General features: G+C 49.0%; 101 non-coding genes across 101 annotated transcripts; 15 read left to right on the forward strand and 86 right to left on the reverse strand.

The window, feature by feature from the left end:
- Positions 1-58: 58 nt before the first annotated feature.
- Trnaf-gaa (transfer RNA phenylalanine (anticodon GAA)) lies at positions 59-131 on the reverse strand. The gene has a single exon. It is a non-coding gene; the product is annotated as a tRNA-Phe (tRNA).
- Positions 132-211: 80 nt separating this feature from the next.
- On the reverse strand, positions 212-293 carry Trnas-uga (transfer RNA serine (anticodon UGA)). Its single transcript has one exon. It is a non-coding gene; the product is annotated as a tRNA-Ser (tRNA).
- A 74-nt stretch (positions 294-367) lies between these two features.
- Positions 368-439, reverse strand: Trnac-gca (transfer RNA cysteine (anticodon GCA)). The gene has a single exon. It is a non-coding gene; the product is annotated as a tRNA-Cys (tRNA).
- Positions 440-515: 76 nt separating this feature from the next.
- On the reverse strand, positions 516-587 carry Trnae-uuc (transfer RNA glutamic acid (anticodon UUC)). The gene has a single exon. It is a non-coding gene; the product is annotated as a tRNA-Glu (tRNA).
- Positions 588-824: 237 nt separating this feature from the next.
- On the reverse strand, positions 825-897 carry Trnat-agu (transfer RNA threonine (anticodon AGU)). Its single transcript has one exon. It is a non-coding gene; the product is annotated as a tRNA-Thr (tRNA).
- A 116-nt stretch (positions 898-1,013) lies between these two features.
- Positions 1,014-1,084, forward strand: Trnag-gcc (transfer RNA glycine (anticodon GCC)). The gene has a single exon. It is a non-coding gene; the product is annotated as a tRNA-Gly (tRNA).
- Positions 1,085-1,221: 137 nt separating this feature from the next.
- On the reverse strand, positions 1,222-1,294 carry Trnaf-gaa (transfer RNA phenylalanine (anticodon GAA)). Its single transcript has one exon. It is a non-coding gene; the product is annotated as a tRNA-Phe (tRNA).
- Positions 1,295-1,374: 80 nt separating this feature from the next.
- Positions 1,375-1,456, reverse strand: Trnas-uga (transfer RNA serine (anticodon UGA)). Its single transcript has one exon. It is a non-coding gene; the product is annotated as a tRNA-Ser (tRNA).
- Positions 1,457-1,530: 74 nt separating this feature from the next.
- Trnac-gca (transfer RNA cysteine (anticodon GCA)) lies at positions 1,531-1,602 on the reverse strand. The gene has a single exon. It is a non-coding gene; the product is annotated as a tRNA-Cys (tRNA).
- A 76-nt stretch (positions 1,603-1,678) lies between these two features.
- Positions 1,679-1,750, reverse strand: Trnae-uuc (transfer RNA glutamic acid (anticodon UUC)). Its single transcript has one exon. It is a non-coding gene; the product is annotated as a tRNA-Glu (tRNA).
- Positions 1,751-1,847: 97 nt separating this feature from the next.
- Trnas-aga (transfer RNA serine (anticodon AGA)) lies at positions 1,848-1,929 on the reverse strand. The gene has a single exon. It is a non-coding gene; the product is annotated as a tRNA-Ser (tRNA).
- A 58-nt stretch (positions 1,930-1,987) lies between these two features.
- Positions 1,988-2,060, reverse strand: Trnat-agu (transfer RNA threonine (anticodon AGU)). Its single transcript has one exon. It is a non-coding gene; the product is annotated as a tRNA-Thr (tRNA).
- Positions 2,061-2,176: 116 nt separating this feature from the next.
- Trnag-gcc (transfer RNA glycine (anticodon GCC)) lies at positions 2,177-2,247 on the forward strand. Its single transcript has one exon. It is a non-coding gene; the product is annotated as a tRNA-Gly (tRNA).
- A 137-nt stretch (positions 2,248-2,384) lies between these two features.
- Positions 2,385-2,457, reverse strand: Trnaf-gaa (transfer RNA phenylalanine (anticodon GAA)). Its single transcript has one exon. It is a non-coding gene; the product is annotated as a tRNA-Phe (tRNA).
- Positions 2,458-2,537: 80 nt separating this feature from the next.
- On the reverse strand, positions 2,538-2,619 carry Trnas-uga (transfer RNA serine (anticodon UGA)). The gene has a single exon. It is a non-coding gene; the product is annotated as a tRNA-Ser (tRNA).
- Positions 2,620-2,693: 74 nt separating this feature from the next.
- On the reverse strand, positions 2,694-2,765 carry Trnac-gca (transfer RNA cysteine (anticodon GCA)). Its single transcript has one exon. It is a non-coding gene; the product is annotated as a tRNA-Cys (tRNA).
- A 76-nt stretch (positions 2,766-2,841) lies between these two features.
- Trnae-uuc (transfer RNA glutamic acid (anticodon UUC)) lies at positions 2,842-2,913 on the reverse strand. The gene has a single exon. It is a non-coding gene; the product is annotated as a tRNA-Glu (tRNA).
- Positions 2,914-3,010: 97 nt separating this feature from the next.
- On the reverse strand, positions 3,011-3,092 carry Trnas-aga (transfer RNA serine (anticodon AGA)). The gene has a single exon. It is a non-coding gene; the product is annotated as a tRNA-Ser (tRNA).
- Positions 3,093-3,150: 58 nt separating this feature from the next.
- Trnat-agu (transfer RNA threonine (anticodon AGU)) lies at positions 3,151-3,223 on the reverse strand. Its single transcript has one exon. It is a non-coding gene; the product is annotated as a tRNA-Thr (tRNA).
- Positions 3,224-3,339: 116 nt separating this feature from the next.
- Trnag-gcc (transfer RNA glycine (anticodon GCC)) lies at positions 3,340-3,410 on the forward strand. The gene has a single exon. It is a non-coding gene; the product is annotated as a tRNA-Gly (tRNA).
- A 289-nt stretch (positions 3,411-3,699) lies between these two features.
- Positions 3,700-3,781, reverse strand: Trnas-uga (transfer RNA serine (anticodon UGA)). Its single transcript has one exon. It is a non-coding gene; the product is annotated as a tRNA-Ser (tRNA).
- A 74-nt stretch (positions 3,782-3,855) lies between these two features.
- Trnac-gca (transfer RNA cysteine (anticodon GCA)) lies at positions 3,856-3,927 on the reverse strand. Its single transcript has one exon. It is a non-coding gene; the product is annotated as a tRNA-Cys (tRNA).
- A 76-nt stretch (positions 3,928-4,003) lies between these two features.
- Trnae-uuc (transfer RNA glutamic acid (anticodon UUC)) lies at positions 4,004-4,075 on the reverse strand. Its single transcript has one exon. It is a non-coding gene; the product is annotated as a tRNA-Glu (tRNA).
- Positions 4,076-4,172: 97 nt separating this feature from the next.
- Positions 4,173-4,254, reverse strand: Trnas-aga (transfer RNA serine (anticodon AGA)). Its single transcript has one exon. It is a non-coding gene; the product is annotated as a tRNA-Ser (tRNA).
- Positions 4,255-4,312: 58 nt separating this feature from the next.
- On the reverse strand, positions 4,313-4,385 carry Trnat-agu (transfer RNA threonine (anticodon AGU)). The gene has a single exon. It is a non-coding gene; the product is annotated as a tRNA-Thr (tRNA).
- A 116-nt stretch (positions 4,386-4,501) lies between these two features.
- Trnag-gcc (transfer RNA glycine (anticodon GCC)) lies at positions 4,502-4,572 on the forward strand. The gene has a single exon. It is a non-coding gene; the product is annotated as a tRNA-Gly (tRNA).
- Positions 4,573-4,709: 137 nt separating this feature from the next.
- Trnaf-gaa (transfer RNA phenylalanine (anticodon GAA)) lies at positions 4,710-4,782 on the reverse strand. Its single transcript has one exon. It is a non-coding gene; the product is annotated as a tRNA-Phe (tRNA).
- An 80-nt stretch (positions 4,783-4,862) lies between these two features.
- Trnas-uga (transfer RNA serine (anticodon UGA)) lies at positions 4,863-4,944 on the reverse strand. Its single transcript has one exon. It is a non-coding gene; the product is annotated as a tRNA-Ser (tRNA).
- A 74-nt stretch (positions 4,945-5,018) lies between these two features.
- On the reverse strand, positions 5,019-5,090 carry Trnac-gca (transfer RNA cysteine (anticodon GCA)). The gene has a single exon. It is a non-coding gene; the product is annotated as a tRNA-Cys (tRNA).
- Positions 5,091-5,166: 76 nt separating this feature from the next.
- Trnae-uuc (transfer RNA glutamic acid (anticodon UUC)) lies at positions 5,167-5,238 on the reverse strand. The gene has a single exon. It is a non-coding gene; the product is annotated as a tRNA-Glu (tRNA).
- A 97-nt stretch (positions 5,239-5,335) lies between these two features.
- Trnas-aga (transfer RNA serine (anticodon AGA)) lies at positions 5,336-5,417 on the reverse strand. The gene has a single exon. It is a non-coding gene; the product is annotated as a tRNA-Ser (tRNA).
- Positions 5,418-5,474: 57 nt separating this feature from the next.
- On the reverse strand, positions 5,475-5,547 carry Trnat-agu (transfer RNA threonine (anticodon AGU)). Its single transcript has one exon. It is a non-coding gene; the product is annotated as a tRNA-Thr (tRNA).
- Positions 5,548-5,663: 116 nt separating this feature from the next.
- Positions 5,664-5,734, forward strand: Trnag-gcc (transfer RNA glycine (anticodon GCC)). The gene has a single exon. It is a non-coding gene; the product is annotated as a tRNA-Gly (tRNA).
- Positions 5,735-5,871: 137 nt separating this feature from the next.
- Positions 5,872-5,944, reverse strand: Trnaf-gaa (transfer RNA phenylalanine (anticodon GAA)). Its single transcript has one exon. It is a non-coding gene; the product is annotated as a tRNA-Phe (tRNA).
- Positions 5,945-6,024: 80 nt separating this feature from the next.
- Trnas-uga (transfer RNA serine (anticodon UGA)) lies at positions 6,025-6,106 on the reverse strand. Its single transcript has one exon. It is a non-coding gene; the product is annotated as a tRNA-Ser (tRNA).
- A 74-nt stretch (positions 6,107-6,180) lies between these two features.
- Trnac-gca (transfer RNA cysteine (anticodon GCA)) lies at positions 6,181-6,252 on the reverse strand. The gene has a single exon. It is a non-coding gene; the product is annotated as a tRNA-Cys (tRNA).
- A 76-nt stretch (positions 6,253-6,328) lies between these two features.
- On the reverse strand, positions 6,329-6,400 carry Trnae-uuc (transfer RNA glutamic acid (anticodon UUC)). The gene has a single exon. It is a non-coding gene; the product is annotated as a tRNA-Glu (tRNA).
- Positions 6,401-6,497: 97 nt separating this feature from the next.
- Positions 6,498-6,579, reverse strand: Trnas-aga (transfer RNA serine (anticodon AGA)). The gene has a single exon. It is a non-coding gene; the product is annotated as a tRNA-Ser (tRNA).
- Positions 6,580-6,637: 58 nt separating this feature from the next.
- Positions 6,638-6,710, reverse strand: Trnat-agu (transfer RNA threonine (anticodon AGU)). The gene has a single exon. It is a non-coding gene; the product is annotated as a tRNA-Thr (tRNA).
- A 116-nt stretch (positions 6,711-6,826) lies between these two features.
- On the forward strand, positions 6,827-6,897 carry Trnag-gcc (transfer RNA glycine (anticodon GCC)). Its single transcript has one exon. It is a non-coding gene; the product is annotated as a tRNA-Gly (tRNA).
- Positions 6,898-7,034: 137 nt separating this feature from the next.
- Trnaf-gaa (transfer RNA phenylalanine (anticodon GAA)) lies at positions 7,035-7,107 on the reverse strand. The gene has a single exon. It is a non-coding gene; the product is annotated as a tRNA-Phe (tRNA).
- An 80-nt stretch (positions 7,108-7,187) lies between these two features.
- Positions 7,188-7,269, reverse strand: Trnas-uga (transfer RNA serine (anticodon UGA)). Its single transcript has one exon. It is a non-coding gene; the product is annotated as a tRNA-Ser (tRNA).
- Positions 7,270-7,343: 74 nt separating this feature from the next.
- Trnac-gca (transfer RNA cysteine (anticodon GCA)) lies at positions 7,344-7,415 on the reverse strand. The gene has a single exon. It is a non-coding gene; the product is annotated as a tRNA-Cys (tRNA).
- A 76-nt stretch (positions 7,416-7,491) lies between these two features.
- On the reverse strand, positions 7,492-7,563 carry Trnae-uuc (transfer RNA glutamic acid (anticodon UUC)). Its single transcript has one exon. It is a non-coding gene; the product is annotated as a tRNA-Glu (tRNA).
- Positions 7,564-7,660: 97 nt separating this feature from the next.
- Trnas-aga (transfer RNA serine (anticodon AGA)) lies at positions 7,661-7,742 on the reverse strand. Its single transcript has one exon. It is a non-coding gene; the product is annotated as a tRNA-Ser (tRNA).
- A 247-nt stretch (positions 7,743-7,989) lies between these two features.
- Trnag-gcc (transfer RNA glycine (anticodon GCC)) lies at positions 7,990-8,060 on the forward strand. Its single transcript has one exon. It is a non-coding gene; the product is annotated as a tRNA-Gly (tRNA).
- A 137-nt stretch (positions 8,061-8,197) lies between these two features.
- Positions 8,198-8,270, reverse strand: Trnaf-gaa (transfer RNA phenylalanine (anticodon GAA)). Its single transcript has one exon. It is a non-coding gene; the product is annotated as a tRNA-Phe (tRNA).
- An 80-nt stretch (positions 8,271-8,350) lies between these two features.
- Positions 8,351-8,432, reverse strand: Trnas-uga (transfer RNA serine (anticodon UGA)). Its single transcript has one exon. It is a non-coding gene; the product is annotated as a tRNA-Ser (tRNA).
- Positions 8,433-8,654: 222 nt separating this feature from the next.
- Positions 8,655-8,726, reverse strand: Trnae-uuc (transfer RNA glutamic acid (anticodon UUC)). Its single transcript has one exon. It is a non-coding gene; the product is annotated as a tRNA-Glu (tRNA).
- A 97-nt stretch (positions 8,727-8,823) lies between these two features.
- Trnas-aga (transfer RNA serine (anticodon AGA)) lies at positions 8,824-8,905 on the reverse strand. The gene has a single exon. It is a non-coding gene; the product is annotated as a tRNA-Ser (tRNA).
- A 247-nt stretch (positions 8,906-9,152) lies between these two features.
- On the forward strand, positions 9,153-9,223 carry Trnag-gcc (transfer RNA glycine (anticodon GCC)). The gene has a single exon. It is a non-coding gene; the product is annotated as a tRNA-Gly (tRNA).
- A 137-nt stretch (positions 9,224-9,360) lies between these two features.
- Positions 9,361-9,433, reverse strand: Trnaf-gaa (transfer RNA phenylalanine (anticodon GAA)). The gene has a single exon. It is a non-coding gene; the product is annotated as a tRNA-Phe (tRNA).
- Positions 9,434-9,513: 80 nt separating this feature from the next.
- Positions 9,514-9,595, reverse strand: Trnas-uga (transfer RNA serine (anticodon UGA)). Its single transcript has one exon. It is a non-coding gene; the product is annotated as a tRNA-Ser (tRNA).
- Positions 9,596-9,669: 74 nt separating this feature from the next.
- Positions 9,670-9,741, reverse strand: Trnac-gca (transfer RNA cysteine (anticodon GCA)). Its single transcript has one exon. It is a non-coding gene; the product is annotated as a tRNA-Cys (tRNA).
- Positions 9,742-9,817: 76 nt separating this feature from the next.
- On the reverse strand, positions 9,818-9,889 carry Trnae-uuc (transfer RNA glutamic acid (anticodon UUC)). Its single transcript has one exon. It is a non-coding gene; the product is annotated as a tRNA-Glu (tRNA).
- Positions 9,890-9,986: 97 nt separating this feature from the next.
- Positions 9,987-10,068, reverse strand: Trnas-aga (transfer RNA serine (anticodon AGA)). Its single transcript has one exon. It is a non-coding gene; the product is annotated as a tRNA-Ser (tRNA).
- Positions 10,069-10,126: 58 nt separating this feature from the next.
- Positions 10,127-10,199, reverse strand: Trnat-agu (transfer RNA threonine (anticodon AGU)). The gene has a single exon. It is a non-coding gene; the product is annotated as a tRNA-Thr (tRNA).
- Positions 10,200-10,315: 116 nt separating this feature from the next.
- On the forward strand, positions 10,316-10,386 carry Trnag-gcc (transfer RNA glycine (anticodon GCC)). The gene has a single exon. It is a non-coding gene; the product is annotated as a tRNA-Gly (tRNA).
- Positions 10,387-10,523: 137 nt separating this feature from the next.
- Positions 10,524-10,596, reverse strand: Trnaf-gaa (transfer RNA phenylalanine (anticodon GAA)). Its single transcript has one exon. It is a non-coding gene; the product is annotated as a tRNA-Phe (tRNA).
- Positions 10,597-10,676: 80 nt separating this feature from the next.
- Positions 10,677-10,758, reverse strand: Trnas-uga (transfer RNA serine (anticodon UGA)). Its single transcript has one exon. It is a non-coding gene; the product is annotated as a tRNA-Ser (tRNA).
- Positions 10,759-10,832: 74 nt separating this feature from the next.
- Positions 10,833-10,904, reverse strand: Trnac-gca (transfer RNA cysteine (anticodon GCA)). Its single transcript has one exon. It is a non-coding gene; the product is annotated as a tRNA-Cys (tRNA).
- Positions 10,905-10,980: 76 nt separating this feature from the next.
- Positions 10,981-11,052, reverse strand: Trnae-uuc (transfer RNA glutamic acid (anticodon UUC)). The gene has a single exon. It is a non-coding gene; the product is annotated as a tRNA-Glu (tRNA).
- A 97-nt stretch (positions 11,053-11,149) lies between these two features.
- Positions 11,150-11,231, reverse strand: Trnas-aga (transfer RNA serine (anticodon AGA)). Its single transcript has one exon. It is a non-coding gene; the product is annotated as a tRNA-Ser (tRNA).
- Positions 11,232-11,288: 57 nt separating this feature from the next.
- Trnat-agu (transfer RNA threonine (anticodon AGU)) lies at positions 11,289-11,361 on the reverse strand. Its single transcript has one exon. It is a non-coding gene; the product is annotated as a tRNA-Thr (tRNA).
- Positions 11,362-11,477: 116 nt separating this feature from the next.
- On the forward strand, positions 11,478-11,548 carry Trnag-gcc (transfer RNA glycine (anticodon GCC)). The gene has a single exon. It is a non-coding gene; the product is annotated as a tRNA-Gly (tRNA).
- Positions 11,549-11,685: 137 nt separating this feature from the next.
- Trnaf-gaa (transfer RNA phenylalanine (anticodon GAA)) lies at positions 11,686-11,758 on the reverse strand. The gene has a single exon. It is a non-coding gene; the product is annotated as a tRNA-Phe (tRNA).
- An 80-nt stretch (positions 11,759-11,838) lies between these two features.
- Trnas-uga (transfer RNA serine (anticodon UGA)) lies at positions 11,839-11,920 on the reverse strand. The gene has a single exon. It is a non-coding gene; the product is annotated as a tRNA-Ser (tRNA).
- Positions 11,921-11,994: 74 nt separating this feature from the next.
- Positions 11,995-12,066, reverse strand: Trnac-gca (transfer RNA cysteine (anticodon GCA)). Its single transcript has one exon. It is a non-coding gene; the product is annotated as a tRNA-Cys (tRNA).
- A 76-nt stretch (positions 12,067-12,142) lies between these two features.
- On the reverse strand, positions 12,143-12,214 carry Trnae-uuc (transfer RNA glutamic acid (anticodon UUC)). The gene has a single exon. It is a non-coding gene; the product is annotated as a tRNA-Glu (tRNA).
- A 97-nt stretch (positions 12,215-12,311) lies between these two features.
- On the reverse strand, positions 12,312-12,393 carry Trnas-aga (transfer RNA serine (anticodon AGA)). Its single transcript has one exon. It is a non-coding gene; the product is annotated as a tRNA-Ser (tRNA).
- Positions 12,394-12,451: 58 nt separating this feature from the next.
- Trnat-agu (transfer RNA threonine (anticodon AGU)) lies at positions 12,452-12,524 on the reverse strand. Its single transcript has one exon. It is a non-coding gene; the product is annotated as a tRNA-Thr (tRNA).
- A 116-nt stretch (positions 12,525-12,640) lies between these two features.
- Positions 12,641-12,711, forward strand: Trnag-gcc (transfer RNA glycine (anticodon GCC)). The gene has a single exon. It is a non-coding gene; the product is annotated as a tRNA-Gly (tRNA).
- A 137-nt stretch (positions 12,712-12,848) lies between these two features.
- Positions 12,849-12,921, reverse strand: Trnaf-gaa (transfer RNA phenylalanine (anticodon GAA)). The gene has a single exon. It is a non-coding gene; the product is annotated as a tRNA-Phe (tRNA).
- Positions 12,922-13,001: 80 nt separating this feature from the next.
- Trnas-uga (transfer RNA serine (anticodon UGA)) lies at positions 13,002-13,083 on the reverse strand. Its single transcript has one exon. It is a non-coding gene; the product is annotated as a tRNA-Ser (tRNA).
- A 74-nt stretch (positions 13,084-13,157) lies between these two features.
- On the reverse strand, positions 13,158-13,229 carry Trnac-gca (transfer RNA cysteine (anticodon GCA)). Its single transcript has one exon. It is a non-coding gene; the product is annotated as a tRNA-Cys (tRNA).
- A 76-nt stretch (positions 13,230-13,305) lies between these two features.
- Positions 13,306-13,377, reverse strand: Trnae-uuc (transfer RNA glutamic acid (anticodon UUC)). Its single transcript has one exon. It is a non-coding gene; the product is annotated as a tRNA-Glu (tRNA).
- A 97-nt stretch (positions 13,378-13,474) lies between these two features.
- On the reverse strand, positions 13,475-13,556 carry Trnas-aga (transfer RNA serine (anticodon AGA)). The gene has a single exon. It is a non-coding gene; the product is annotated as a tRNA-Ser (tRNA).
- Positions 13,557-13,614: 58 nt separating this feature from the next.
- Positions 13,615-13,687, reverse strand: Trnat-agu (transfer RNA threonine (anticodon AGU)). Its single transcript has one exon. It is a non-coding gene; the product is annotated as a tRNA-Thr (tRNA).
- A 116-nt stretch (positions 13,688-13,803) lies between these two features.
- On the forward strand, positions 13,804-13,874 carry Trnag-gcc (transfer RNA glycine (anticodon GCC)). Its single transcript has one exon. It is a non-coding gene; the product is annotated as a tRNA-Gly (tRNA).
- A 137-nt stretch (positions 13,875-14,011) lies between these two features.
- Positions 14,012-14,084, reverse strand: Trnaf-gaa (transfer RNA phenylalanine (anticodon GAA)). The gene has a single exon. It is a non-coding gene; the product is annotated as a tRNA-Phe (tRNA).
- Positions 14,085-14,164: 80 nt separating this feature from the next.
- On the reverse strand, positions 14,165-14,246 carry Trnas-uga (transfer RNA serine (anticodon UGA)). Its single transcript has one exon. It is a non-coding gene; the product is annotated as a tRNA-Ser (tRNA).
- A 74-nt stretch (positions 14,247-14,320) lies between these two features.
- Trnac-gca (transfer RNA cysteine (anticodon GCA)) lies at positions 14,321-14,392 on the reverse strand. Its single transcript has one exon. It is a non-coding gene; the product is annotated as a tRNA-Cys (tRNA).
- A 76-nt stretch (positions 14,393-14,468) lies between these two features.
- On the reverse strand, positions 14,469-14,540 carry Trnae-uuc (transfer RNA glutamic acid (anticodon UUC)). The gene has a single exon. It is a non-coding gene; the product is annotated as a tRNA-Glu (tRNA).
- A 97-nt stretch (positions 14,541-14,637) lies between these two features.
- On the reverse strand, positions 14,638-14,719 carry Trnas-aga (transfer RNA serine (anticodon AGA)). Its single transcript has one exon. It is a non-coding gene; the product is annotated as a tRNA-Ser (tRNA).
- A 58-nt stretch (positions 14,720-14,777) lies between these two features.
- On the reverse strand, positions 14,778-14,850 carry Trnat-agu (transfer RNA threonine (anticodon AGU)). Its single transcript has one exon. It is a non-coding gene; the product is annotated as a tRNA-Thr (tRNA).
- A 116-nt stretch (positions 14,851-14,966) lies between these two features.
- Trnag-gcc (transfer RNA glycine (anticodon GCC)) lies at positions 14,967-15,037 on the forward strand. The gene has a single exon. It is a non-coding gene; the product is annotated as a tRNA-Gly (tRNA).
- A 137-nt stretch (positions 15,038-15,174) lies between these two features.
- Positions 15,175-15,247, reverse strand: Trnaf-gaa (transfer RNA phenylalanine (anticodon GAA)). Its single transcript has one exon. It is a non-coding gene; the product is annotated as a tRNA-Phe (tRNA).
- Positions 15,248-15,327: 80 nt separating this feature from the next.
- Positions 15,328-15,409, reverse strand: Trnas-uga (transfer RNA serine (anticodon UGA)). Its single transcript has one exon. It is a non-coding gene; the product is annotated as a tRNA-Ser (tRNA).
- Positions 15,410-15,483: 74 nt separating this feature from the next.
- Trnac-gca (transfer RNA cysteine (anticodon GCA)) lies at positions 15,484-15,555 on the reverse strand. The gene has a single exon. It is a non-coding gene; the product is annotated as a tRNA-Cys (tRNA).
- Positions 15,556-15,631: 76 nt separating this feature from the next.
- Positions 15,632-15,703, reverse strand: Trnae-uuc (transfer RNA glutamic acid (anticodon UUC)). Its single transcript has one exon. It is a non-coding gene; the product is annotated as a tRNA-Glu (tRNA).
- Positions 15,704-15,800: 97 nt separating this feature from the next.
- On the reverse strand, positions 15,801-15,882 carry Trnas-aga (transfer RNA serine (anticodon AGA)). Its single transcript has one exon. It is a non-coding gene; the product is annotated as a tRNA-Ser (tRNA).
- A 58-nt stretch (positions 15,883-15,940) lies between these two features.
- Trnat-agu (transfer RNA threonine (anticodon AGU)) lies at positions 15,941-16,013 on the reverse strand. Its single transcript has one exon. It is a non-coding gene; the product is annotated as a tRNA-Thr (tRNA).
- A 116-nt stretch (positions 16,014-16,129) lies between these two features.
- On the forward strand, positions 16,130-16,200 carry Trnag-gcc (transfer RNA glycine (anticodon GCC)). The gene has a single exon. It is a non-coding gene; the product is annotated as a tRNA-Gly (tRNA).
- A 137-nt stretch (positions 16,201-16,337) lies between these two features.
- Positions 16,338-16,410, reverse strand: Trnaf-gaa (transfer RNA phenylalanine (anticodon GAA)). The gene has a single exon. It is a non-coding gene; the product is annotated as a tRNA-Phe (tRNA).
- Positions 16,411-16,490: 80 nt separating this feature from the next.
- Trnas-uga (transfer RNA serine (anticodon UGA)) lies at positions 16,491-16,572 on the reverse strand. Its single transcript has one exon. It is a non-coding gene; the product is annotated as a tRNA-Ser (tRNA).
- Positions 16,573-16,646: 74 nt separating this feature from the next.
- Trnac-gca (transfer RNA cysteine (anticodon GCA)) lies at positions 16,647-16,718 on the reverse strand. The gene has a single exon. It is a non-coding gene; the product is annotated as a tRNA-Cys (tRNA).
- A 76-nt stretch (positions 16,719-16,794) lies between these two features.
- On the reverse strand, positions 16,795-16,866 carry Trnae-uuc (transfer RNA glutamic acid (anticodon UUC)). The gene has a single exon. It is a non-coding gene; the product is annotated as a tRNA-Glu (tRNA).
- A 97-nt stretch (positions 16,867-16,963) lies between these two features.
- Positions 16,964-17,045, reverse strand: Trnas-aga (transfer RNA serine (anticodon AGA)). The gene has a single exon. It is a non-coding gene; the product is annotated as a tRNA-Ser (tRNA).
- Positions 17,046-17,103: 58 nt separating this feature from the next.
- On the reverse strand, positions 17,104-17,176 carry Trnat-agu (transfer RNA threonine (anticodon AGU)). The gene has a single exon. It is a non-coding gene; the product is annotated as a tRNA-Thr (tRNA).
- A 116-nt stretch (positions 17,177-17,292) lies between these two features.
- Positions 17,293-17,363, forward strand: Trnag-gcc (transfer RNA glycine (anticodon GCC)). The gene has a single exon. It is a non-coding gene; the product is annotated as a tRNA-Gly (tRNA).
- Positions 17,364-17,500: 137 nt separating this feature from the next.
- On the reverse strand, positions 17,501-17,573 carry Trnaf-gaa (transfer RNA phenylalanine (anticodon GAA)). Its single transcript has one exon. It is a non-coding gene; the product is annotated as a tRNA-Phe (tRNA).
- Between the last annotated feature and the right edge of the window lie 52 nt (positions 17,574-17,625).

The following is a 17,625-nucleotide window of genomic DNA, read 5'->3' on the forward strand; positions in this document are numbered from 1 at the left end:
AAGTGCTACGGCTGCTTGCATTCACCACCTCAAACCGCCCTGCTGGGCAGTGATAAAATGCCGAGACCCGGGATTGAACCAGGGACCTTCAGATCTTCAGTCTGACGCTCTCCCAACTGAGCTATCTCGGCCATGATCAATTCTATCACATGGCAAAGGTCTGTACGTTGTGATAGACACTTGACCAGATCAAAAAGAATGTTTGAAGATTCGCTGCGAGTAGGGTTCGAACCTACGCGGGAAGATCCCATTAGATTTCAAGTCTAACGCCTTAACCACTCGGCCATCGCAGCAGAAATTGCTGGGTAACCAGAATAATTCACCAGCTCACCACTCAGGTGCCGAAGAGGACAAAAAGCCAACTAGTAGGGGACACCCGGGTTTGAACCAGGGACCTCTCGATCTGCAGTCGAATGCTCTACCACTGAGCTATATCCCCAGCCAAGGACGGAATCCACGCACAGGGTATATAACATCAACGCGTGAGAGAGCAACTTAACTTAAAAAATGTACACTTCCCGCACCGGGAATCGAACCCGGGCCGCCTGGGTGAAAACCAGAAATCCTAACCACTAGACCATGCGGGACACGTTCGCACCACTAAGTAATTTAGATGTCATGCTTTTTCTGACAATTTGAACTAGCTCTGTCTTTCTGTTCGTGTCAAAAACACCATTTTGCGTCCGCTGCGAGTAGGATTCGAACCTACGCGGGAAGATCCCATTTGATTTCTAGTCAAACGCCTTAACCCCTCGGCCATCGCAGCCTGACAAACCGCTGGCCATTGCCACAAGGCCGACCAGAAAGCACAACATTACTGCTAAAGGCACTGCCCGGATTTGAACCGGGGATCTCCTGTTTACTAGACAGGCGCTTTAACCGCTAAGCCACAGCGCCTGCCTGTTGGGAGATTTTGAAAATCTCAATATCACACGTCTGAAATGCCGTTAAGGCTACTAACACACCGGGACGTGATACACTGTCACTCGGAAATTTTGGAAATGAGTAGTAACGCATTGGTGGTTCAGTGGTAGAATTCTCGCCTGCCACGCGGGAGACCGGGGTTCGATTCCCCGCCAATGCATCGTGTTTTACCTACACCAGAAAATACCCTCCGTAAAAAAGAAAGAAAGGAAAATAAATAAAAAAACATAGCTGAGGAAAAGTGCTACGGCTGCTTGCATTCACCACCTCAAACCGCCCTGCTGGGCAGTGATAAAATGCCGAGACCCGGGATTGAACCAGGGACCTTCAGATCTTCAGTCTGACGCTCTCCCAACTGAGCTATCTCGGCCATGATCAATTCTATCACATGGCAAAGGTCTGTACGTTGTGATAGACACTTGACCAGATCAAAAAGAATGTTTGAAGATTCGCTGCGAGTAGGGTTCGAACCTACGCGGGAAGATCCCATTAGATTTCAAGTCTAACGCCTTAACCACTCGGCCATCGCAGCAGAAATTGCTGGGTAACCAGAATAATTCACCAGCTCACCACTCAGGTGCCGAAGAGGACAAAAAGCCAACTAGTAGGGGACACCCGGGTTTGAACCAGGGACCTCTCGATCTGCAGTCGAATGCTCTACCACTGAGCTATATCCCCAGCCAAGGACGGAATCCACGCACAGGGTATATAACATCAACGCGTGAGAGAGCAACTTAACTTAAAAAATGTACACTTCCCGCACCGGGAATCGAACCCGGGCCGCCTGGGTGAAAACCAGAAATCCTAACCACTAGACCATGCGGGACACGTTCGCACCACTAAGTAATTTAGATGTCATGCTTTTTCTGACAATTTGAACTAGCTCTGTCTTTCTGTTCGTGTCAAAAACACCATTTTGCGTCCGCTGCGAGTAGGATTCGAACCTACGCGGGAAGATCCCATTTGATTTCTAGTCAAACGCCTTAACCACTCGGCCATCGCAGCCTGACAAACCGCTGGCCATTGCCACAAGGCCGACCAGAAAGCACAACATTACTGCTAAAGGCACTGCCCGGATTTGAACCGGGGATCTCCTGTTTACTAGACAGGCGCTTTAACCGCTAAGCCACAGCGCCTGCCTGTTGGGAGATTTTGAAAATCTCAATATCACACGTCTGAAATGCCGTTAAGGCTACTAACACACCGGGACGTGATACACTGTCACTCGGAAATTTTGGAAATGAGTAGTAACGCATTGGTGGTTCAGTGGTAGAATTCTCGCCTGCCACGCGGGAGACCGGGGTTCGATTCCCCGCCAATGCATCGTGTTTTACCTACACCAGAAAATACCCTCCGTAAAAAAGAAAGAAAGGAAAATAAATAAAAAAACATAGCTGAGGAAAAGTGCTACGGCTGCTTGCATTCACCACCTCAAACCGCCCTGCTGGGCAGTGATAAAATGCCGAGACCCGGGATTGAACCAGGGACCTTCAGATCTTCAGTCTGACGCTCTCCCAACTGAGCTATCTCGGCCATGATCAATTCTATCACATGGCAAAGGTCTGTACGTTGTGATAGACACTTGACCAGATCAAAAAGAATGTTTGAAGATTCGCTGCGAGTAGGGTTCGAACCTACGCGGGAAGATCCCATTAGATTTCAAGTCTAACGCCTTAACCACTCGGCCATCGCAGCAGAAATTGCTGGGTAACCAGAATAATTCACCAGCTCACCACTCAGGTGCCGAAGAGGACAAAAAGCCAACTAGTAGGGGACACCCGGGTTTGAACCAGGGACCTCTCGATCTGCAGTCGAATGCTCTACCACTGAGCTATATCCCCAGCCAAGGACGGAATCCACGCACAGGGTATATAACATCAACGCGTGAGAGAGCAACTTAACTTAAAAAATGTACACTTCCCGCACCGGGAATCGAACCCGGGCCGCCTGGGTGAAAACCAGAAATCCTAACCACTAGACCATGCGGGACACGTTCGCACCACTAAGTAATTTAGATGTCATGCTTTTTCTGACAATTTGAACTAGCTCTGTCTTTCTGTTCGTGTCAAAAACACCATTTTGCGTCCGCTGCGAGTAGGATTCGAACCTACGCGGGAAGATCCCATTTGATTTCTAGTCAAACGCCTTAACCACTCGGCCATCGCAGCCTGACAAACCGCTGGCCATTGCCACAAGGCCGACCAGAAAGCACAACATTACTGCTAAAGGCACTGCCCGGATTTGAACCGGGGATCTCCTGTTTACTAGACAGGCGCTTTAACCGCTAAGCCACAGCGCCTGCCTGTTGGGAGATTTTGAAAATCTCAATATCACACGTCTGAAATGCCGTTAAGGCTACTAACACACCGGGACGTGATACACTGTCACACGGAAATTTTGGAAATGAGTAGTAACGCATTGGTGGTTCAGTGGTAGAATTCTCGCCTGCCACGCGGGAGACCGGGGTTCGATTCCCCGCCAATGCATCGTGTTTTACCTACACCAGAAAATACCCTCCGTAAAAAAGAAAGGAAGGAAAATAAATAAAAAAACATAGCTGAGGAAAAGTGCTACGGCTGCTTGCATTCACCACCTCAAACCGCCCTGCTGGGCAGTGATAAAATGCCGAGACCCGGGATTGAACCAGGAACTTCAGATCTTCAGTCTGACGCTCTCCCAACTGAGCTATCTCGGCCATGATCAATTCTATCACATGGCAAAGGTCTGTACGTTGTGATAGACACTTGACCAGATCAAAAAGAATGTTTGAAGATTCGCTGCGAGTAGGGTTCGAACCTACGCGGGAAGATCCCATTAGATTTCAAGTCTAACGCCTTAACCACTCGGCCATCGCAGCAGAAATTGCTGGGTAACCAGAATAATTCACCAGCTCACCACTCAGGTGCCGAAGAGGACAAAAAGCCAACTAGTAGGGGACACCCGGGTTTGAACCAGGGACCTCTCGATCTGCAGTCGAATGCTCTACCACTGAGCTATATCCCCAGCCAAGGACGGAATCCACGCACAGGGTATATAACATCAACGCGTGAGAGAGAAACTTAACTTAAAAAATGTACACTTCCCGCACCGGGAATCGAACCCGGGCCGCCTGGGTGAAAACCAGAAATCCTAACCACTAGACCATGCGGGACACGTTCGCACCACTAAGTAATTTAGATGTCATGCTTTTTCTGACAATTTGAACTAGCTCTGTCTTTCTGTTCGTGTCAAAAACACCATTTTGCGTCCGCTGCGAGTAGGATTCGAACCTACGCGGGAAGATCCCATTTGATTTCTAGTCAAACGCCTTAACCACTCGGCCATCGCAGCCTGACAAACCGCTGGCCATTGCCACAAGGCCAACCAGAAAGCACAACATTACTGCTAAAGGCACTGCCCGGATTTGAACCGGGGATCTCCTGTTTACTAGACAGGCGCTTTAACCGCTAAGCCACAGCGCCTGCCTGTTGGGAGATTTTGAAAATCTCAATATCACACGTCTGAAATGCCGTTAAGGCTACTAACACACCGGGACGTGATACACTGTCACTCGGAAATTTTGGAAATGAGTAGTAACGCATTGGTGGTTCAGTGGTAGAATTCTCGCCTGCCACGCGGGAGACCGGGGTTCGATTCCCCGCCAATGCATCGTGTTTTACCTACACCAGAAAATACCCTCCGTAAAAAAGAAAGGAAGGAAAATAAATAAAAAAACATAGCTGAGGAAAAGTGCTACGGCTGCTTGCATTCACCACCTCAAACCGCCCTGCTGGGCAGTGATAAAATGCCGAGACCCGGGATTGAACCAGGGACCTTCAGATCTTCAGTCTGACGCTCTCCCAACTGAGCTATCTCGGCCATGATCAATTCTATCACATGGCAAAGGTCTGTACGTTGTGATAGACACTTGACCAGATCAAAAAGAATGTTTGAAGATTCGCTGCGAGTAGGGTTCGAACCTACGCGGGAAGATCCCATTAGATTTCAAGTCTAACGCCTTAACCACTCGGCCATCGCAGCAGAAATTGCTGGGTAACCAGAATAATTCACCAGCTCACCACTCAGGTGCCGAAGAGGACAAAAAGCCAACTAGTAGGGGACACCCGGGTTTGAACCAGGGACCTCTCGATCTGCAGTCGAATGCTCTACCACTGAGCTATATCCCCAGCCAAGGACGGAATCCACGCACAGGGTATATAACATCAACGCGTGAGAGAGCAACTTAACTTAAAAAATGTACACTTCCCGCACCGGGAATCGAACCCGGGCCGCCTGGGTGAAAACCAGAAATCCTAACCACTAGACCATGCGGGACACGTTCGCACCACTAAGTAATTTAGATGTCATGCTTTTTCTGACAATTTGAACTAGCTCTGTCTTTCTGTTCGTGTCAAAAACACCATTTTGCGTCCGCTGCGAGTAGGATTCGAACCTACGCGGGAAGATCCCATTTGATTTCTAGTCAAACGCCTTAACCACTCGGCCATCGCAGCCTGCAAACCGCTGGCCATTGCCACAAGGCCGACCAGAAAGCACAACATTACTGCTAAAGGCACTGCCCGGATTTGAACCGGGGATCTCCTGTTTACTAGACAGGCGCTTTAACCGCTAAGCCACAGCGCCTGCCTGTTGGGAGATTTTGAAAATCTCAATATCACACGTCTGAAATGCCGTTAAGGCTACTAACACACCGGGACGTGATACACTGTCACTCGGAAATTTTGGAAATGAGTAGTAACGCATTGGTGGTTCAGTGGTAGAATTCTCGCCTGCCACGCGGGAGACCGGGGTTCGATTCCCCGCCAATGCATCGTGTTTTACCTACACCAGAAAATACCCTCCGTAAAAAAGAAAGGAAGGAAAATAAATAAAAAAACATAGCTGAGGAAAAGTGCTACGGCTGCTTGCATTCACCACCTCAAACCGCCCTGCTGGGCAGTGATAAAATGCCGAGACCCGGGATTGAACCAGGGACCTTCAGATCTTCAGTCTGACGCTCTCCCAACTGAGCTATCTCGGCCATGATCAATTCTATCACATGGCAAAGGTCTGTACGTTGTGATAGACACTTGACCAGATCAAAAAGAATGTTTGAAGATTCGCTGCGAGTAGGGTTCGAACCTACGCGGGAAGATCCCATTAGATTTCAAGTCTAACGCCTTAACCACTCGGCCATCGCAGCAGAAATTGCTGGGTAACCAGAATAATTCACCAGCTCACCACTCAGGTGCCGAAGAGGACAAAAAGCCAACTAGTAGGGGACACCCGGGTTTGAACCAGGGACCTCTCGATCTGCAGTCGAATGCTCTACCACTGAGCTATATCCCCAGCCAAGGACGGAATCCACGCACAGGGTATATAACATCAACGCGTGAGAGAGCAACTTAACTTAAAAAATGTACACTTCCCGCACCGGGAATCGAACCCGGGCCGCCTGGGTGAAAACCAGAAATCCTAACCACTAGACCATGCGGGACACGTTCGCACCACTAAGTAATTTAGATGTCATGCTTTTTCTGACAATTTGAACTAGCTCTGTCTTTCTGTTCGTGTCAAAAACACCATTTTGCGTCCGCTGCGAGTAGGATTCGAACCTACGCGGGAAGATCCCATTTGATTTCTAGTCAAACGCCTTAACCACTCGGCCATCGCAGCCTGACAAACCGCTGGCCATTGCCACAAGGCCGACCAGAAAGCACAACATTACTGCTAAAGGCACTGCCCGGATTTGAACCGGGGATCTCCTGTTTACTAGACAGGCGCTTTAACCGCTAAGCCACAGCGCCTGCCTGTTGGGAGATTTTGAAAATCTCAATATCACACGTCTGAAATGCCGTTAAGGCTACTAACACACCGGGACGTGATACACTGTCACTCGGAAATTTTGGAAATGAGTAGTAACGCATTGGTGGTTCAGTGGTAGAATTCTCGCCTGCCACGCGGGAGACCGGGGTTCGATTCCCCGCCAATGCATCGTGTTTTACCTACACCAGAAAATACCCTCCGTAAAAAAGAAAGGAAGGAAAATAAATAAAAAAACATAGCTGAGGAAAAGTGCTACGGCTGCTTGCATTCACCACCTCAAACCGCCCTGCTGGGCAGTGATAAAATGCCGAGACCCGGGATTGAACCAGGGACCTTCAGATCTTCAGTCTGACGCTCTCCCAACTGAGCTATCTCGGCCATGATCAATTCTATCACATGGCAAAGGTCTGTACGTTGTGATAGACACTTGACCAGATCAAAAAGAATGTTTGAAGATTCGCTGCGAGTAGGGTTCGAACCTACGCGGGAAGATCCCATTAGATTTCAAGTCTAACGCCTTAACCACTCGGCCATCGCAGCAGAAATTGCTGGGTAACCAGAATAATTCACCAGCTCACCACTCAGGTGCCGAAGAGGACAAAAAGCCAACTAGTAGGGGACACCCGGGTTTGAACCAGGGACCTCTCGATCTGCAGTCGAATGCTCTACCACTGAGCTATATCCCCAGCCAAGGACGGAATCCACGCACAGGGTATATAACATCAACGCGTGAGAGAGCAACTTAACTTAAAAAATGTACACTTCCCGCACCGGGAATCGAACCCGGGCCGCCTGGGTGAAAACCAGAAATCCTAACCACTAGACCATGCGGGACACGTTCGCACCACTAAGTAATTTAGATGTCATGCTTTTTCTGACAATTTGAACTAGCTCTGTCTTTCTGTTCGTGTCAAAAACACCATTTTGCGTCCGCTGCGAGTAGGATTCGAACCTACGCGGGAAGATCCCATTTGATTTCTAGTCAAACGCCTTAACCACTCGGCCATCGCAGCCTGACAAACCGCTGGCCATTGCCACAAGGCCGATCAGAAAGCACAACATTACTGCTAAAGGCACTGCCTGGATTTGAACCGGGGATCTCCTGTTTACTAGACAGGCGCTTTAACCGCTAAGCCACAGCGCCTGCCTGTTGGGAGATTTTGAAAATCTCAATATCACACGTCTGAAATGCCGTTAAGGCTACTAACACACCGGGACGTGATACACTGTCACTCGGAAATTTTGGAAACGAGTAGTAACGCATTGGTGGTTCAGTGGTAGAATTCTCGCCTGCCACGCGGGAGACCGGGGTTCGATTCCCCGCCAATGCATCGTGTTTTACCTACACCAGAAAATACCCTCCGTAAAAAAGAAAGGAAGGAAAATAAATAAAAAAACATAGCTGAGGAAAAGTGCTACGGCTGCTTGCATTCACCACCTCAAACCGCCCTGCTGGGCAGTGATAAAATGCCGAGACCCGGGATTGAACCAGGGACCTTCAGATCTTCAGTCTGACGCTCTCCCAACTGAGCTATCTCGGCCATGATCAATTCTATCACATGGCAAAGGTCTGTACGTTGTGATAGACACTTGACCAGATCAAAAAGAATGTTTGAAGATTCGCTGCGAGTAGGGTTCGAACCTACGCGGGAAGATCCCATTAGATTTCAAGTCTAACGCCTTAACCACTCGGCCATCGCAGCAGAAATTGCTGGGTAACCAGAATAATTCACCAGCTCACCACTCAGGTGCCGAAGAGGACAAAAAGCCAACTAGTACGGGACACCCGGGTTTGAACCAGGGACCTCTCGATCTGCAGTCGAATGCTCTACCACTGAGCTATATCCCCAGCCAAGGACGGAATCCACGCACAGGGTATATAACATCAACGCGTGAGAGAGCAACTTAACTTAAAAAATGTACACTTCCCGCACCGGGAATCGAACCCGGGCCGCCTGGGTGAAAACCAGAAATCCTAACCACTAGACCATGCGGGACACGTTCGCACCACTAAGTAATTTAGATGTCATGCTTTTTCTGACAATTTGAACTAGCTCTGTCCTTCTGTTCGTGTCAAAAACACCATTTTGCGTCCGCTGCGAGTAGGATTCGAACCTACGCGGGAAGATCCCATTTGATTTCTAGTCAAACGCCTTAACCACTCGGCCATCGCAGCCTGACAAACCGCTGGCCATTGCCACAAGGCCGACCAGAAAGCACAACATTACTGCTAAAGGCACTGCCCGGATTTGAACTGGGGATCTCCTGTTTACTAGACAGGCGCTTTAACCGCTAAGCCACAGCGCCTGCCTGTTGGGAGATTTTGAAAATCTCAATATCACACGTCTGAAATGCCGTTAAGGCTACTAACACACCGGGACGTGATACACTGTCACTCGGAAATTTTGGAAATGAGTAGTAACGCATTGGTGGTTCAGTGGTAGAATTCTCGCCTGCCACGCGGGAGACCGGGGTTCGATTCCCCGCCAATGCATCGTGTTTTACCTACACCAGAAAATACCCTCCGTAAAAAAGAAAGGAAGGAAAATAAAAAAAAAAACATAGCTGAGGAAAAGTGCTACGGCTGCTTGCATTCACCACCTCAAACCGCCCTGCTGGGCAGTGATAAAATGCCGAGACCCGGGATTGAACCAGGGACCTTCAGATCTTCAGTCTGACGCTCTCCCAACTGAGCTATCTCGGCCATGATCAATTCTATCACATGGCAAAGGTCTGTACGTTGTGATAGACACTTGACCAGATCAAAAAGAATGTTTGAAGATTCGCTGCGAGTAGGGTTCGAACCTACGCGGGAAGATCCCATTAGATTTCAAGTCTAACGCCTTAACCACTCGGCCATCGCAGCAGAAATTGCTGGGTAACCAGAATAATTCACCAGCTCACCACTCAGGTGCCGAAGAGGACAAAAAGCCAACTAGTAGGGGACACCCGGGTTTGAACCAGGGACCTCTCGATCTGCAGTCGAATGCTCTACCACTGAGCTATATCCCCAGCCAAGGACGGAATCCACGCACAGGGTATATAACATCAACGCGTGAGAGAGCAACTTAACTTAAAAAATGTACACTTCCCGCACCGGGAATCGAACCCGGGCCGCCTGGGTGAAAACCAGAAATCCTAACCACTAGACCATGCGGGACACGTTCGCACCACTAAGTAATTTAGATGTCATGCTTTTTCTGACAATTTGAACTAGCTCTGTCTTTCTGTTCGTGTCAAAAACACCATTTTGCGTCCGCTGCGAGTAGGATTCGAACCTACGCGGGAAGATCCCATTTGATTTCTAGTCAAACGCCTTAACCACTCGGCCATCGCAGCCTGACAAACCGCTGGCCATTGCCACAAGGCCGACCAGAAAGCACAACATTACTGCTGAAGGCACTGCCCGGATTTGAACCGGGGATCTCCTGTTTACTAGACAGGCGCTTTAACCGCTAAGCCACAGCGCCTGCCTGTTGGGAGATTTTGAAAATCTCAATATCACACGTCTGAAATGCCGTTAAGGCTACTAACACACCGGGACGTGATACACTGTCACTCGGAAATTTTGGAAATGAGTAGTAACGCATTGGTGGTTCAGTGGTAGAATTCTCGCCTGCCACGCGGGAGACCGGGGTTCGATTCCCCGCCAATGCATCGTGTTTTACCTACACCAGAAAATACCCTCCGTAAAAAAGAAAGGAAGGAAAATAAAAAAAAAAACATAGCTGAGGAAAAGTGCTACGGCTGCTTGCATTCACCACCTCAAACCGCCCTGCTGGGCAGTGATAAAATGCCGAGACCCGGGATTGAACCAGGGACCTTCAGATCTTCAGTCTGACGCTCTCCCAACTGAGCTATCTCGGCCATGATCAATTCTATCACATGGCAAAGGTCTGTACGTTGTGATAGACACTTGACCAGATCAAAAAGAATGTTTGAAGATTCGCTGCGAGTAGGGTTCGAACCTACGCGGGAAGATCCCATTAGATTTCAAGTCTAACGCCTTAACCACTCGGCCATCGCAGCAGAAATTGCTGGGTAACCAGAATAATTCACCAGCTCACCACTCAGGTGCCGAAGAGGACAAAAAGCCAACTAGTAGGGGACACCCGGGTTTGAACCAGGGACCTCTCGATCTGCAGTCGAATGCTCTACCACTGAGCTATATCCCCAGCCAAGGACGGAATCCACGCACAGGGTATATAACATCAACGCGTGAGAGAGCAACTTAACTTAAAAAATGTACACTTCCCGCACCGGGAATCGAACCCGGGCCGCCTGGGTGAAAACCAGAAATCCTAACCACTAGACCATGCGGGACACGTTCGCACCACTAAGTAATTTAGATGTCATGCTTTTTCTGACAATTTGAACTAGCTCTGTCTTTCTGTTCGTGTCAAAAACACCATTTTGCGTCCGCTGCGAGTAGGATTCGAACCTACGCGGGAAGATCCCATTTGATTTCTAGTCAAACGCCTTAACCACTCGGCCATCGCAGCCTGCAAACCGCTGGCCATTGCCACAAGGCCGACCAGAAAGCACAACATTACTGCTAAAGGCACTGCCCGGATTTGAACCGGGGATCTCCTGTTTACTAGACAGGCGCTTTAACCGCTAAGCCACAGCGCCTGCCTGTTGGGAGATTTTGAAAATCTCAATATCACACGTCTGAAATGCCGTTAAGGCTACTAACACACCGGGACGTGATACACTGTCACTCGGAAATTTTGGAAATGAGTAGTAACGCATTGGTGGTTCAGTGGTAGAATTCTCGCCTGCCACGCGGGAGACCGGGGTTCGATTCCCCGCCAATGCATCGTGTTTTACCTACACCAGAAAATACCCTCCGTAAAAAAGAAAGGAAGGAAAATAAATAAAAAAACATAGCTGAGGAAAAGTGCTACGGCTGCTTGCATTCACCACCTCAAACCGCCCTGCTGGGCAGTGATAAAATGCCGAGACCCGGGATTGAACCAGGGACCTTCAGATCTTCAGTCTGACGCTCTCCCAACTGAGCTATCTCGGCCATGATCAATTCTATCACATGGCAAAGGTCTGTACGTTGTGATAGACACTTGACCAGATCAAAAAGAATGTTTGAAGATTCGCTGCGAGTAGGGTTCGAACCTACGCGGGAAGATCCCATTAGATTTCAAGTCTAACGCCTTAACCACTCGGCCATCGCAGCAGAAATTGCTGGGTAACCAGAATAATTCACCAGCTCACCACTCAGGTGCCGAAGAGGACAAAAAGCCAACTAGTAGGGGACACCCGGGTTTGAACCAGGGACCTCTCGATCTGCAGTCGAATGCTCTACCACTGAGCTATATCCCCAGCCAAGGACGGAATCCACGCACAGGGTATATAACATCAACGCGTGAGAGAGCAACTTAACTTAAAAAATGTACACTTCCCGCACCGGGAATCGAACCCGGGCCGCCTGGGTGAAAACCAGAAATCCTAACCACTAGACCATGCGGGACACGTTCGCACCACTAAGTAATTTAGATGTCATGCTTTTTCTGACAATTTGAACTAGCTCTGTCTTTCTGTTCGTGTCAAAAACACCATTTTGCGTCCGCTGCGAGTAGGATTCGAACCTACGCGGGAAGATCCCATTTGATTTCTAGTCAAACGCCTTAACCACTCGGCCATCGCAGCCTGACAAACCGCTGGCCATTGCCACAAGGCCGACCAGAAAGCACAACATTACTGCTAAAGGCACTGCCCGGATTTGAACCGGGGATCTCCTGTTTACTAGACAGGCGCTTTAACCGCTAAGCCACAGCGCCTGCCTGTTGGGAGATTTTGAAAATCTCAATATCACACGTCTGAAATGCCGTTAAGGCTACTAACACACCGGGACGTGATACACTGTCACTCGGAAATTTTGGAAATGAGTAGTAACGCATTGGTGGTTCAGTGGTAGAATTCTCGCCTGCCACGCGGGAGACCGGGGTTCGATTCCCCGCCAATGCATCGTGTTTTACCTACACCAGAAAATACCCTCCGTAAAAAAGAAAGGAAGGAAAATAAATAAAAAAACATAGCTGAGGAAAAGTGCTACGGCTGCTTGCATTCACCACCTCAAACCGCCCTGCTGGGCAGTGATAAAATGCCGAGACCCGGGATTGAACCAGGGACCTTCAGATCTTCAGTCTGACGCTCTCCCAACTGAGCTATCTCGGCCATGATCAATTCTATCACATGGCAAAGGTCTGTACGTTGTGATAGACACTTGACCAGATCAAAAAGAATGTTTGAAGATTCGCTGCGAGTAGGGTTCGAACCTACGCGGGAAGATCCCATTAGATTTCAAGTCTAACGCCTTAACCACTCGGCCATCGCAGCAGAAATTGCTGGGTAACCAGAATAATTCACCAGCTCACCACTCAGGTGCCGAAGAGGACAAAAAGCCAACTAGTAGGGGACACCCGGGTTTGAACCAGGGACCTCTCGATCTGCAGTCGAATGCTCTACCACTGAGCTATATCCCCAGCCAAGGACGGAATCCACGCACAGGGTATATAACATCAACGCGTGAGAGAGCAACTTAACTTAAAAAATGTACACTTCCCGCACCGGGAATCGAACCCGGGCCGCCTGGGTGAAAACCAGAAATCCTAACCACTAGACCATGCGGGACACGTTCGCACCACTAAGTAATTTAGATGTCATGCTTTTTCTGACAATTTGAACTAGCTCTGTCTTTCTGTTCGTGTCAAAAACACCATTTTGCGTCCGCTGCGAGTAGGATTCGAACCTACGCGGGAAGATCCCATTTGATTTCTAGTCAAACGCCTTAACCACTCGGCCATCGCAGCCTGACAAACCGCTGGCCATTGCCACAAGGCCGACCAGAAAGCACAACATTACTGCTAAAGGCACTGCCCGGATTTGAACCGGGGATCTCCTGTTTACTAGACAGGCGCTTTAACCGCTAAGCCACAGCGCCTGCCTGTTGGGAGATTTTGAAAATCTCAATATCACACGTCTGAAATGCCGTTAAGGCTACTAACACACCGGGACGTGATACACTGTCAATCGGAAATTTTGGAAATGAGTAGTAACGCATTGGTGGTTCAGTGGTAGAATTCTCGCCTGCCACGCGGGAGACCGGGGTTCGATTCCCCGCCAATGCATCGTGTTTTACCTACACCAGAAAATACCCTCCGTAAAAAAGAAAGGAAGGAAAATAAATAAAAAAACATAGCTGAGGAAAAGTGCTACGGCTGCTTGCATTCACCACCTCAAACCGCCCTGCTGGGCAGTGATAAAATGCCGAGACCCGGGATTGAACCAGGGACCTTCAGATCTTCAGTCTGACGCTCTCCCAACTGAGCTATCTCGGCCATGATCAATTCTATCACATGGCAAAGGTCTGTACGTTGTGATAGACACTTGACCAGATCAAAAAGAATGTTTGAAGATTCGCTGCGAGTAGGGTTCGAACCTACGCGGGAAGATCCCATTAGATTTCAAGTCTAACGCCTTAACCACTCGGCCATCGCAGCAGAAATTGCTGGGTAACCAGAATAATTCACCAGCTCACCACTCAGGTGCCGAAGAGGACAAAAAGCCAACTAGTAGGGGACACCCGGGTTTGAACCAGGGACCTCTCGATCTGCAGTCGAATGCTCTACCACTGAGCTATATCCCCAGCCAAGGACGGAATCCACGCACAGGGTATATAACATCAACGCGTGAGAGAGCAACTTAACTTAAAAAATGTACACTTCCCGCACCGGGAATCGAACCCGGGCCGCCTGGGTGAAAACCAGAAATCCTAACCACTAGACCATGCGGGACACGTTCGCACCACTAAGTAATTTAGATGTCATGCTTTTTCTGACAATTTGAACTAGCTCTGTCTTTCTGTTCGTGTCAAAAACACCATTTTGCGTCCGCTGCGAGTAGGATTCGAACCTACGCGGGAAGATCCCATTTGATTTCTAGTCAAACGCCTTAACCACTCGGCCATCGCAGCCTGACAAACCGCTGGCCATTGCCACAAGGCCGACCAGAAAGCACAACATTACTGCTAAAGGCACTGCCCGGATTTGAACCGGGGATCTCCTGTTTACTAGACAGGCGCTTTAACCGCTAAGCCACAGCGCCTGCCTGTTGGGAGATTTTGAAAATCTCAATATCACACGTCTGAAATGCCGTTAAGGCTACTAACACACCGGGACGTGATACACTGTCACTCGGAAATTTTGGAAATGAGTAGTAACGCATTGGTGGTTCAGTGGTAGAATTCTCGCCTGCCACGCGGGAGACCGGGGTTCGATTCCCCGCCAATGCATCGTGTTTTACCTACACCAGAAAATACCCTCCGTAAAAAAGAAAGGAAGGAAAATAAATAAAAAAACATAGCTGAGGAAAAGTGCTACGGCTGCTTGCATTCACCACCTCAAACCGCCCTGCTGGGCAGTGATAAAATGCCGAGACCCGGGATTGAACCAGGGACCTTCAGATCTTCAGTCTGACGCTCTCCCAACTGAGCTATCTCGGCCATGATCAATTCTATCACATGGCAAAGGTCTGTACGTTGTGATAGACACTTGACCAGATCAAAAAGAATGTTTGAAGATTCGCTGCGAGTAGGGTTCGAACCTACGCGGGAAGATCCCATTAGATTTCAAGTCTAACGCCTTAACCACTCGGCCATCGCAGCAGAAATTGCTGGGTAACCAGAATAATTCACCAGCTCACCACTCAGGTGCCGAAGAGGACAAAAAGCCAACTAGTAGGGGACACCCGGGTTTGAACCAGGGACCTCTCGATCTGCAGTCGAATGCTCTACCACTGAGCTATATCCCCAGCCAAGGACGGAATCCACGCACAGGGTATATAACATCAACGCGTGAGAGAGCAACTTAACTTAAAAAATGTACACTTCCCGCACCGGGAATCGAACCCGGGCCGCCTGGGTGAAAACCAGAAATCCTAACCACTAGACCATGCGGGACACGTTCGCACCACTAAGTAATTTAGATGTCATGCTTTTTCTGACAATTTGAACTAGCTCTGTCTTTCTGTTCGTGTCAAAAACACCATTTTGCGTCCGCTGCGAGTAGGATTCGAACCTACGCGGGAAGATCCCATTTGATTTCTAGTCAAACGCCTTAACCACTCGGCCATCGCAGCCTGACAAACCGCTGGCCATTGCCACAAGGCCGACCAGAAAGCACAACATTACTGCTAAAGGCACTGCCCGGATTTGAACCGGGGATCTCCTGTTTACTAGACAGGCGCTTTAACCGCTAAGCCACAGCGCCTGCCTGTTGGGAGATTTTGAAAATCTCAATATCACACGTCTGAAATGCCGTTAAGGCTACTAACACACCGGGACGTGATACACTGTCACTCGGAAATTTTGGAAATGAGTAGTAACGCATTGGTGGTTCAGTGGTAGAATTCTCGCCTGCCACGCGGGAGACCGGGGTTCGATTCCCCGCCAATGCATCGTGTTTTACCTACACCAGAAAATACCCTCCGTAAAAAAGAAAGGAAGGAAAATAAATAAAAAAACATAGCTGAGGAAAAGTGCTACGGCTGCTTGCATTCACCACCTCAAACCGCCCTGCTGGGCAGTGATAAAATGCCGAGACCCGGGATTGAACCAGGGACCTTCAGATCTTCAGTCTGACGCTCTCCCAACTGAGCTATCTCGGCCATGATCAATTCTATCACATGGCAAAGGTCTGTACGTTGTGATAGACACTTGACCAGATCAAAAAGAATGTTTGAAGATTCGCTGCGAGTAGGGTTCGAACCTACGCGGGAAGATCCCATTAGATTTCAAGTCTAACGCCTTAACCACTCGGCCATCGCAGCAGAAATTGCTGGGTAACCAGAATAATTCACCAGCTCACCACTCAGGTGCCGAAGAGGACAAAAAGCCAACTAGTAGGGGACACCCGGGTTTGAACCAGGGACCTCTCGATCTGCAGTCGAATGCTCTACCACTGAGCTATATCCCCAGCCAAGGACGGAATCCACGCACAGGGTATATAACATCAACGCGTGAGAGAGCAACTTAACTTAAAAAATGTACACTTCCCGCACCGGGAATCGAACCCGGGCCGCCTGGGTGAAAACCAGAAATCCTAACCACTAGACCATGCGGGACACGTTCGCACCACTAAGTAATTTAGATGTCATGCTTTTTCTGACAATTTGAACTAGCTCTGTCTTTCTGTTCGTGTCAAAAACACCATTTTGCGTCCGCTGCGAGTAGGATTCGAACCTACGCGGGAAGATCCCATTTGATTTCTAGTCAAACGCCTTAACCACTCGGCCATCGCAGCCTGACAAACCGCTGGCCATTGCCACAAGGCCGACCAGAAAGCACAACATTACTGCTAAAGGCACTGCCCGGATTTGAACCGGGGATCTCCTGTTTACTAGACAGGCGCTTTAACCGCTAAGCCACAGCGCCTGCCTGTTGGGAGATTTTGAAAATCTCAATATCACACGTCTGAAATGCTGTTAAGGCTACTAACACACCGGGACGTGATACACTGTCACTCGGAAATTTTGGAAATGAGTAGTAACGCATTGGTGGTTCAGTGGTAGAATTCTCGCCTGCCACGCGGGAGACCGGGGTTCGATTCCCCGCCAATGCATCGTGTTTTACCTACACCAGAAAATACCCTCCGTAAAAAAGAAAGGAAGGAAAATAAATAAAAAAACATAGCTGAGGAAAAGTGCTACGGCTGCTTGCATTCACCACCTCAAACCGCCCTGCTGGGCAGTGATAAAATGCCGAGACCCGGGATTGAACCAGGGACCTTCAGATCTTCAGTCTGACGCTCTCCCAACTGAGCTATCTCGGCCATGATCAATTCTATCACATGGCAAAGGTCTGTACGTTGTGATAGACACTTG

Source organism: Hydractinia symbiolongicarpus, chromosome 2, assembly GCF_029227915.1.
Source record: "Hydractinia symbiolongicarpus strain clone_291-10 chromosome 2, HSymV2.1, whole genome shotgun sequence".
NCBI lineage: Eukaryota > Metazoa > Cnidaria > Hydrozoa > Anthoathecata > Hydractiniidae > Hydractinia > Hydractinia symbiolongicarpus.